The sequence below is a fragment of the Hylobates moloch genome, unplaced genomic scaffold (genome assembly GCF_009828535.3).
Source record: "Hylobates moloch isolate HMO894 unplaced genomic scaffold, HMol_V3 SCAFFOLD_5, whole genome shotgun sequence".
NCBI classification, from domain to species: Eukaryota; Metazoa; Chordata; class Mammalia; order Primates; family Hylobatidae; genus Hylobates; species Hylobates moloch.
The window spans coordinates 15,290,132-15,302,141 of NW_026652280.1; the positions used below are offsets into that span (position 1 = coordinate 15,290,132).

At 34.4% G+C, this 12,010-nt stretch overlaps 1 long non-coding RNA gene across 1 annotated transcript in view; it reads right to left on the bottom strand.

Moving 5' to 3' along the window:
- The window catches only part of LOC116468055 (uncharacterized), a 315,466-nt gene that overhangs the window by 16,157 nt on the left and 287,299 nt on the right, over positions 1-12,010 (bottom strand). The window lies entirely within an intron of this gene.

Sequence of the window (12,010 nt, forward strand, 5' to 3'; positions counted from 1 at the left end):
GGTTCTTTTTTTCAAATTTGAGTCATAGACAATTGTATGGACATAGTTACACAATCTTGCAGACATCTATTGTATTTATTTGTTTTGTATTGTATTGTATTGTATTGTATTGTATTGTATTGTATTGTATTGTATTGTATTGTATTGTATTGTATTGTATTGTATTGTATTGTATTGTATTGTATTGTATTTATATCTCCATAAAGAAGTTAGACTTGCTCTATCCAAGCTGATTTTCACAGTGCATTATGAGTTTTCCTTCATATTTAGGATATCATACATTCTAGTTGCACAGAATTCTGTGTTACCTAATATATTTGCAGGCTTTTGAAACTATCTTTTGTTTCACATCATTTCTGTTTTGATTTGAATTAATTCCTAATCTTGATGCTGTATTTCTGTTAGCTCATTTGAAAAAAAAAAAAAAAAGCTGTCATCTAAGTGAGGTGAATTAAAGTATGTTAAAGAGAGAGAGAACTTTTGTTAACTGAAGGCCCCAAGACAAGAAGCATGATCTGTTCTGTTAAATAATCTCTCTTCATAATAATTTTACCCTGTTATTTCAATACTGGCCCATCAGCCTTGTATGGGGCAAAGGAGGGTATTTTTTGGCATGACCAATTAAGGGACTATCTAAAAATACATTTAGCACTGTCAAACTGTTTTTCTTTGCTTTCACTGAAATGTTGCATGACCTGACCTGCTGTCAGGGTAGAAAGCAAAATGCTGGCTTTACAGTTGCACTAAGTTTAGGGATGCAGCATTGGCTGATATGTAATATGGTGCCACCCAGACAGGACCACGCTATTTCACAGCATTCTGAGTCAATTGAGCCTCATGACAGCCACAGTGTCACCTGGCCCAACTGAGAAAATTTTCTTTCTTCTATCCTACCTTCATGACATCCTAAATCTAGAAATAACAGGTCACTTCATTTGTACTATATCATGAAATCTGTAGTATATTACTGAGAGTTAAGGGTGTGTGTGTGTGTGTATGTGTGTGTGTAGACATGGTCACACATGTGTACTAAATATCAAAACTATTCAATTACTCAAAATTTTCATTTGTAGTTTGACTGTTACAGTTAAAATGCAACCATATGTGAAGTTTCAAGAGATGTTAATACCAATTACTTCAGGTTTGATTGTTTCAACAAGGTATAGCAAACACTTTGTCACACCTTACAATTTGATAAGCACCTTCCTATGCACTATCTCAAATCCTCACACCAATGCAGTGAGCAAAAAATATTTCTTTCTTTAATGGCACAAGCTCAGAAACAGATATGATCTGAAGCCCAGGAACAGCGGACTACTCTAGTCTACACCGCAGTAACTTCCACAGGGCAGAAAAGTGTGTGCAGAAATAAGAAGTGGATAGGATTTATCTTTGTTTCCTTTTTTTTCATTTTCTGCCCACGATTTCTTCACAGTGCACTACCCAGTGATCTCTTGCTGCTTTGTAGGGTTCTCTCAGAGAAAAAAAACGTAGATATGAGGAACACAGAAGAATGAGATTTTTAACACCCATTCACAGCAAATAACTTTAATAAGAAATATTTGGTAATTTTGCCATCTTTGTGGGAGCCCCATAGAAACAGTATGTTGTTGATATGTTTAGAATTCTCCATAGGAAATGAGCCAGCATGAAAGTATTCAACGGGATACATGTTCAAGCAACATCTATTCATTCCAAAGATGGAATTTCAGCTAAAGTTTCACTAACTCATCCATTTACATCATGTTTTACTGCTCTCATCAGGTGAGAGCTCTTCCTTGTTAGACTGAATTCCACTTAATTTGTTACCTCCATTCGTACCTGAGAATAAGAGATAATGTGCTTAAATTTCACAAGTATCTGTCAATTATATTGCACTCTTACTTTTTCCACCCAGGTTCTAAGATCCTGCCAATAAATTTTACAAAATCGACAGTTCTCATTCTGGCAGAGCATCTTATTGAGGCTAATAAACAATTATATATCACAATAATACTAAAGAACAGAAGCTTAATTAGTACATGTGCTATTGACTATGCCCCATTTATTAAGTTGAAACATGATATGGAATCATATTTATATAGTCAGAAAATCACTGGCATACTTTCCTATGGAGGCACGAGATGAATTTCAATAGTATTTATCAAATCTTTTGTGGGCCTCTCTGGAAGAGCTGTTTTGAGGATTAATTGTTGACTCTAAAGTGCTTATGATAACACATAAATGCTAACAAGTGACTCAAACAGGCAGCATAGCCATAAAAATAATGATGAGTTGACATCCTTTAGCTCCACAGTTTAAGGACAGGAGAGTGTGTAACTTCAAAATCAATGAAATAAGAGATACAGATACTTGAAAATTAGAAGCTTTGTTGTTCGTGAAGAGATAAGTGGGAAAGTAGTAGCTTTATGTACGGCTAGGCGAGTGGCGGTAAAAAGCATAGAAACAAAATGTTAGAACAAGGAGAGACCTAGAGGATTCCTATATAAATAACATTATTTTATGGAGAGGCCAAGTGTCTTAGGCAGAACCCACAGCAACTAAAAACCAGTCAATTCTTTTGACTTTTAGTTTAGTACTCCTTCCAATAAAACACTGTATCACATCTGCCCCAAGGCAAAGTATAAAAGACACATATTTTTCTTTGCTATTCTTTCTTGCTTAATTTCACCCTCAGCCCAAAACTCCCAGGCACCAGATGTGCTCAAATGCTGACTTAGGGGCCTTTTGTTCATTTCCTCTTTCATCTCAGCTCTTCTCATTCTCAGATCCTCTTGTTCCCAGATCTCACTTTATACTGTACATGCATATTTCCACCCCATCAAACTTTTTTCTGCCACCCTGAGTTGCCTTTTAGAGATTAACTAATTTATTATTCATCATTAATGGAAAAATCTGCATACTGAAGACATTTTTACTGGATGTTTGCATTTTAATAGATTTACTAACCCCAATAAATTGATTTCTGTGATGACAATGTAGTCCTTGGGATAGGTCAATAACATAGATGTCTTTGGCTAAAGAGTCATTTGGTGAGTCACCGAAAACAAATCTTGCAGCTGAAGGCTACCTGACTACTTCCTATATCCCTCCTAAAGGTGAACAAGATGAGATGAATAAAAAGGTCAGTTTTTCAGAAGGATGAACTGGAAACAGAGTGCCCCTATCAAATACAACACTTCATTCATGTAGAACATTTCAGAAGCATTGCAAGCAAAACAAAATTAGACAATTTTGCTCTGCTTGGAATTTTCTATTTTGTTTAAATTTTCAAACTTATTGTCATAAATGCTTTACAGTGTTTTCTTACTATCTTCTTACTCTTTGTGTATCTGTGGTTATGTGTCCCCATTTTCATTTCTAATATTTTCCATTCAAGTTTTCCATTTTTTTAGTTTTAATAAAGTTTACCAGTGCTTTTATTAATATTGCTTCAAATACCAAACTTTAACATAATAAGCTTTTTGAATTTTATTAATTTATTTTCTACCTTAATATTTAATGTCTTTTTATTTCCTTTGGATGTATTCCTTTAATTAGCCTTTGCCTCTGAAGGTGGATACTTATCTCCTTTATCTGACCTCTGTTGTTTTCTAATATCAGTACTCTTAGCTTTTTTTCCCTCTAGGTTCTTCTTTAGCTTCATGCCACAATTTTGATATAATTTTTTATTATAAAGATACAAGCATTATTTTATTTCCTGTTATTGCTTTTCTTTTGACCCTTAAGTTAAATATAATATTAAAATAACAACTAAGCATGGCCAGTAGGGAAATTATATTACAGTAAATAGCATAACTCAATATATTACCCATTCTTTTCATCAGCATCATTGATGTTTTAAAATTATTTGTTTATCCATCCCTTCATTCATTCATATTTCCCCTACGGAACTATTTTATAATGAGGTCAAGATGTCATTGGTTATCATTTGGAAGAACAATATAAACTGAAAGAAGCTGAAAAACTTTGAATCTTAAACAAACCAGTTTGGACCAAAGAAGAAATAAGGACAAATATGTAATGGCAGAGTCTCATGTTGGCACCATTTTGCATCAGACTTCTTGGATTACTGATATTTACTTCATCTCTTTGACATTGCAACAGTCTGGTAGTGTTCATGAGAAATTTAAAAGACCTTTCTAGGTCAGTAGATTTATAGAACCAATATGGAAACTCCTGTTAAATGCCAGACTTTTGGAAACTTAATCAATCTTTGCTGCAAATAGGTCCAAGTCCCTGAGTGCTGGCTCTAGGGATATAGAAAAATATCCAAATCGTGCTTTAACTATAAAATTTTTTTGCTTGAAGGAAATTGAAACTTGAAACTACCCTTTGATATTGCCTGCCATGGAATTTAAATGTAAAATTAAAGCATGAGCAAATTGAGAGACACACAAAAAGAGAGATAGAGAGATCAACTTTCATTTGCTCTATTTTGTCCTTAGATTGAATCTCACTTATGCATTCACTGCTTCATTCAACAAGCAGAGTAAGTGCCCATTATCACCAAGTACTGTCTCAGGTATAGCAATGAGACAAGCAGGGAACCTGATCTCACAGAGCTTACCTTCTACTGAGGGGGTGAGAAACAGTAAACAAATATAAAACGTAGTTATAATTGTTATTTAAAAAAAAAAAAAAAGTAGGGCAAGATAATTCAGTGTCTGGGAGCCTACTCTGGAATGCTGATCGCAAAACCTCTCAAAGGTGAAAACATTTAAACTGATGTGTGACTATTACAAAGAATCAAACTAAGTAAACACTCTATGAAAAAATCATTTCAGTGGGGGAAATAGCTTGGGCAAATTCCACAAGGGAGGAATGAGACTGATGTGTGTTAAGGACATTAAGAAGGCAAGCATACCTGGAATATAGTAAAAAGGAAGAATCATACAAGATAAAGTCTGAGAGAGAGTGTAGGCCAGAATCCCTTAGGGCTTCGTGGGCCATGGTGAAGAGTTTGAATTAAATCCAAGATGATGGGAAGCTGCGGAAAGATTTCAAGCAGGGGACTGCCATTTAATCACATCCTCCTCATTATTCCTGCAGGCCCAAGGGCATTGAAGATGTTTGGTCTGTAAATTGCCAAAACACTATCAACCTATCTTTAGTTTGGTACTACATAAAGTTTGGCTCCCAAGGGATAATTTGTAAACTAAATGATATTATTCTTATACTGTGACCTGGGGAAAAGAAAATATTCAGTGTATCAATTTCAAGTGCCTGGATATAAGAAGAAAATCTAATGTACTCTAGCTAGAAAGATTACAGTGCATCTTGTAAATATTTCTCCAGTGTATAATTCCCTACTTGGATGAGTTTTTACCTTGAATCAAACTTTATTCTAGCCAAAGGAAAATAAAATACAAATTATGGATTCTTTCAAAAATAAAGGAAAAATGATATTCTACAATAAATGCAGAAGCCTGTGCTCTATCATCGTTCTTGCATCCAGAGATCATTGTAGAATGACAGCTTTGCTAACAGGGCATTTCTGGGTAAGGCCATGGTCTGCTGAAATAGAGCTATTAGGAAAACAAATGATTCTCTTTAGCATCTTTGCACTAGCATAAGTTTTATGCAGCTATATCATGCTGTAGCCTTCCATTGATATACAGTGATTCTTCTGAAGTGTTTTAAAGACAAAGCAGTGGCAGAAGTTATCATTCACTTGCAATATTAAAAACCAACTAGAGTCATAAAATATCATAGAAAATATCACCCACCCTGAATTCTCATTTACCAAGGGTCAATAACTGATATTTTGATGCATTTCCCCTCATTCATTAGATTCATTTACCTGATTAAATGTATCCTGTCACTATATTAAAATGCTTACCTTTCCACATGTCTATGAATTCTAATGTTTTAGATTATTCTTACTTAAAAAAACAAATTAAGGTACCGGCATGCTCTTTAATAAAGGCAAAAATCACCTCTTAAACTCTATTAAGATTTACTCTAAAATGATTACATGAACGTGCTATTTTTAAATAACAGAAATAATTTAAATACTTTCACAATTGGGGAATTTTGGAGAAAGCAAGAGAGGGATGTTAGTTATGATAAAGGTCAGGGTTTATGAAATGGAACAGAAAGGAAAACCTAAATTAAAGCACACTAATTAGCTGTGACCAGCATACATTCTCTCTATTCACACCTCTAACCAAGGCAACGTTCCAGGCAGGCATAGAGATGGGGCAAGATGCTTATAGTGTTTAAGCCAAGTATGGTTTGCCTACACCTGAGAAGCTTCCCATGGGATATTAGCGAACGTTACATGGGCGTGGCAACTGTTTATATTTGAAAACACCTATAAAAAGAAGAACAGACAAAAAACAGACTTTCTGATTCAGAACTTTTCAGGATGGAGTCCAGGCATCTATCTTTAAGAACACACTAAAACCATCTTTTTCTAGTCATACCTGAACTTATCCCTCCTTTTTCGAAACATGCTTGTCAAGCAGATTTTTTTTTCTTTCTTCTACTCCAGATATTTTATTGTCGTAAATGCTTTGCACTATGCCTAGAACGCTCAGTTTTGGATTTCTTAAAAATGTTCTCAAAACAAATCTTTCTTTCAATCACAATATTTCGATGATAATTCCCTTAGAACAGGAAGGAAATTTAGAAATAAGAAATATAATTGGAAATAAAAGTATATAGATTCTCAACTGTGAAATCTATTTTGTTGTTTTGTCTTACTTGCTGTTGTTTTGTTTAATCTTACTTAGAGTTTGCATCCAGAAGACTAAAACGTTATTTCCTAATCTAATATTACCTCTTAGGTTGGTGCCAAAGTAATTGTGGTTTTTACTATTACTTTCAATGACAAAAACCACAATTACTTTGGCACCAACCTAATAAATGTCAACATTTTCCTTTCTAAGGGATCCCAAAACAATGCTGGACACTATGTTCAGACTCCAAGTTGCAGTGATCTTTTATAGATGATCTTGAAACGGCACTCTAGTTAACCCGCTGATGAGCAGGGTGGTACCAAGCTCCCTCGGCCCTCAACCTTCTGTGTGCTAAGGACTCAGGTAGCTTCTAGTTGGGTTCACTCAAACACAGCAGCAGGATCAACTCTACCAAACCATTTCCACTCGTCAGCCAGAAATACATACAATCTTGCACACTTAATTTTAGAATGTAATTTATGGGGCTCTTTCCCAAATCCCTCAGCACAGCATCTGTTCAGAGTTGGCCCATATGACATAGTCTGACAGTTTTTATTCCTTTCCCAAGAGAATCTCTTAATGATATCAACTTCTCAGTCGTCTTTGAACAGTAAGTGCTTTGGAATTGCTGCATCTAAATATTGTTACCCAACTCTTGATTATGGCTTATATTTTGTAAGACATTCATTCACAAATGTTTATTGAGGGCCTACCATTTGCCTGACACCATACTTATAACTAGGAATAAAAAAATGTAAAACAAGCATGATCTCTGTCCCCAAGAAACTCGAGACGGGAGGGTTAGGGGGAACCAGGGTCAAAAAAGTTTAGGGTGAGAAAGGGAAGGGAGGTCTACTTTTTATCATGGCTTCACACCAGAGGTTCTTCCAGTTCATATAGTTCTACCACTCTTCTAAAGGGATTCAATAATCCAGGCACAGAAAGGAGATTAGAGCCTGTAAGCCCTAATTTCCACATCAGCGTGCTTTCTGCTACATAACTGAAACTAAAATTTATTTGACTAGCATTTAAATAAAAGTTTTCCTACTTTTGTTCTTATTGCAGATATCTTTCAAGGCCCAAGGACATAATATGTGCAAATTTTAAAAAACGACTGTAGGATAGGAGACATACACTTTTTGTTTATGAGTCAGAAGGCTTAGTTACACAGAAGAAAACTACAGAGCACCTGTCCTCTGAGGAGAGTCCCATATTTCACAGATAGTGTTCAATTATTCCTTACAGTGTTCCTATGATGCATCATGATGAGATTACTTGTATTATGCACAGCACTTTTCCTCCTTGGACCTTGAAGGTGCCTTTTACAGAATCAGACATAAAAGAAGGTAATTCTCATAGTGCTCCAGGGAGATGGAAAAATACATTAAAAACCAAGGAAAGACCAAATCACTATTGATGGCTAGGGAAATAAGAGTCACTGAGAGTTAAGGGACTACACAACAGCTGGAAAAAAATTTTTTGTCCCTACTTTTTAAAGCAACAGACCACAGACTCTCTTACAACGTATTTATGTATGGCTGTGTTCAGAAGGTAATATCAGCAGATATTACCATTCTTAAATATAAGGGAAAATATCACTAGTCTCAAGAACAGAAACAAGTGTCCAAGGATTTGTCAAAAACTTGTTCAAAAAGGACTTCATGGCTTAAGAACGTCTCCAGAATTTACGGTTTGCATTATTGGGCCCATTCATTCTTTTAATTTTTAAGTGAAAATAAAAAGCATGAGGAAAAACAAATAGCAAACAGCCATGAAACCAGTCAAAACTGATGTATTACCAGGATCAACTTAAATGCTAAGGCAGCAAATATACATGTTGGACTTCATTTTTTGAAAATTATAGTGATAAATTTTGTGGAGAGAACTTGGGGAGGCATTTTTATAATGATCTGTATATACAGGATAAATAATATGACTCAAGCTACAAGAATAAATGTTTATTATTTGTTTTTAAAAAATCTATTGGTGAAAAACATAAGCTGCTATCTAATCTTGTAGTAATAACTCAAAATAAGAAAAAATGCATATATATCAGAAATAAGAAATTAGAAATGGACAATGACATCCTTCAATTCCATATGTCAATAAAGAAGATACAGAATGCTGGGTATGATGGGATAATTGAAATATAAACTGACTATGGCAGGGGAACTTTAAAATAAAGTATCCAACCAAAACCCCAGCATATTTGACAAAAGAAGCACCCGCTTGTAGCTTAGTTATGTCTACTTCACAAAAGTGTATATATGAAGCATATATGTGCTCTGTATTAGTCTGCTTTCATGCTGCTGATAAACAAATACCCGAGACTGGGAAGAAAAAGAGGTTTAATTGGACTTACAGTTCCACATGGCTGAGGAGGCCTCAGAATCATGGCGGGAGGCAAAAGGCACTTCTTACATGGTAGTGGCAAGAGCAAATGAGAAAGAAGCAAAAGTGGGAACCCCTGATAAAACCATCAGATCTCATGAGACTTGTCAACAATCTCGAGAGTAATACGGGAAAGACTGGCCCCCATGATTCAATTACCTCCCCCTGGGTCTCTCCCACAACATGTGGGAATTCTGGGAGATACAATTCAAGTTGAGATTTGGGTGGGGACACAGCCAAACCATATCGTGCTCAAAAGTATTTTTTAACCACAGAGATGATATTTTTCAGCAGGTGGTAAAATTAAAAAGGGACCATTTTTAGGCATCGATTCTGAAGAGAGTGCTGACATGAAAAAAAATACACACACAAGACACACCTGGGTAATGACAAATTGATGTTTTCAAATATTATTTTTGAAGAAAGCTTTTTGAAGAGCTAACAATAAAAACAGAAAGCTATAGCCAAATTGAAATAAATAAGAGGGTATATAGGTATATTCTATAGAAAAAGGAAGTAGAAATTTAAGGCAGGAAAAGAGGCAGAGAAAAGAAAAGAAGAGGTCAAGGGAGGAAGAGAATAAAACAGTGGAAACTAACAATAAATTCTCCTCCATAAGTAAAAGGCAAAGTAGTAGGACAAGGTAAAATAACTGTCTAGAAAACAAACTGGTAGAAACATTTCAGCCAAAATTAAAAGAAATGACATTAATCTGATCAGCAAACCGTTTTCACCCTTTGGGGAAAAGAAGTTTTCAGGTGAAGGGTGAATATAAAAGCCACTCTAAAGAGATCAGGACCTGAGCCTGCGGAAGTTCAACTCTTTGCCAGGGAGATTCTATAACAAAGAATGAATGTGGTAACAGAAGCCATACAGGACTGCCCATCATTTTCTGAAATCCAACTAAATCCTCTCTCCCGACTTAGAAAAGAAAATTAGGATTCAAAAGCCACACATTTCATATTATCAGGTATATTGAGGTGTCACTGGCATACTTACAATAAAATCCACATATGTTTACGCCCATAGAACCATCATAGCAATAAGATCCATCATCACCCCACAAATGTCTTCTTGGACCATTGTGAGTCCTCCCTCTCTGCCCACTGCCTTGCATCCCTTTACCCGTGTTTTCTAACTACTGATTAGTCTGTATATTCTAGAATTTTATAGATGAAATTATGCAATCTGCACTCTTTTTGATCTCCCTTTATTTTCTTGAATTGATACAATGTGTTTACCCACCCATCTGTCAATGGACACTTGGTTTATTTCCAGTGGTTATTTCGAATAAACCTGCTGTAAGTATGCATGGACAGTCTTTTTGTGTACCTAGCATGTTCATTTCTCTAAGCTAAAGGCCATAGAGTGAAATGCCCAAATCACATAACCAGTGTCTCCTGATATTGGTAGTTTGTGTCTTTTATCTTTTTTTTCTGATCACTCTAACTAGAGGTTTATTAATTTTATTGGCCTTCTCACAGAACTGGCTTTGGTTTCATCATTTTTTCTCTATTTTCTACTTTTGTTGTTGTTGTTTAGTGTTTCCTTTCTTTTGCTTACTTTGGGTGTCATTTGCTCTTCCATATTTAATATTGTAGGGTGGAATGTGAATTGACTGGCATATCTTTTTCCTGGTATAAGTGTTTACTACTGTACATTTTTCTCTAAATAATGTTTTAGTTGCAGTTGAAGCTTCAGAAGCCTGTGGTCATACATTTTTCTTTAGTTGCATTCAATGAGTTTTAAAATATTAAATTTCCATTTTCATTTATTTCACAATACTTAATTTATCTTGGAGCTCTTAATTGACTCACAAGTTATTGATAAGTATCCTATTTAGTTCTCAAATGTATGGATATAATCCAAATATTTTTCTACATTTGATCTCTAAGTTAATAACACTGTGATAAGACAATATATCTTATAGGAACTGAATTTTTAAAAATTACTTGAGACTATGTTCAAGAATGTGTCCTACATTGGTAAATTATCAGCGCACATTTGAAAAAAAAATGTGTTTTATTGTGGTTAGTGGAGTAGTATATAAATATTGATTTGGTAAGTTGGTAAATAGTATTGTTCAAGCCCTTTATATACTTGCTGAAGTCTTTTTTCCTGGAACTTTTTGAAAGAAAGCAGCTTAATCTACTCTTATTGTTGATATGTCTATTTGTCCTGCAAATTGTCAGTTTTTGCTTCACGATTTTTGACACTCTTACTAAATACATACATTTTATGATTTTTATCTTATTTTGAGGAACTGACCTGCTTATCGATAACTAAGGTCTCCCTTTTTCCTTTGAGATATCCTTCACCCTGAAATCTACTTTACCTACTATTAAAATAGCCACTCCAACTTTCTTCTCTTTAGGGTATATTTTGTGTGTAGTCTCTCATTTTTAATCGTTTACTTTTAAACTTTTTCTGTCTTTATATTTAAAGCGGGTTTCTTCAAAAAAGTATATAGTTGGGTCTTACTTTTTTATGTGATCTGACCAATTCTGCAACTCAGTTGGGATATTTAGATCCTTTACATTTGATATAATTATTGATCCATTTGGACTTATATGTACTATCTTAATATCTTATTTGTTTTTAATTCATTCCATAGTTCTTTTTTCCCTTTTACTTTTTGTCCTTCTTTGGTTCAATCATGTATTTCTTTATAATTTTATCTTTTTTGTTCATTTAGCTTAATTCTTTGTTGTATTATTTTAGTCATTACCTTTGGGCTTATAGTATACATCTTAATTGATCACAGCTAATCTCCAAATTATATTATACTATTTTATTTATAGTATAAGAAATTTATAGTAGTATAGTTCCTCTTCTCATCTTTTGAACTATTGTGGTTATACATTTTTCTTTTATATATGGCATAAATCACAAAATGCATTGTTATGATTTTTACTTTAAACAGACCATTGTCTTTT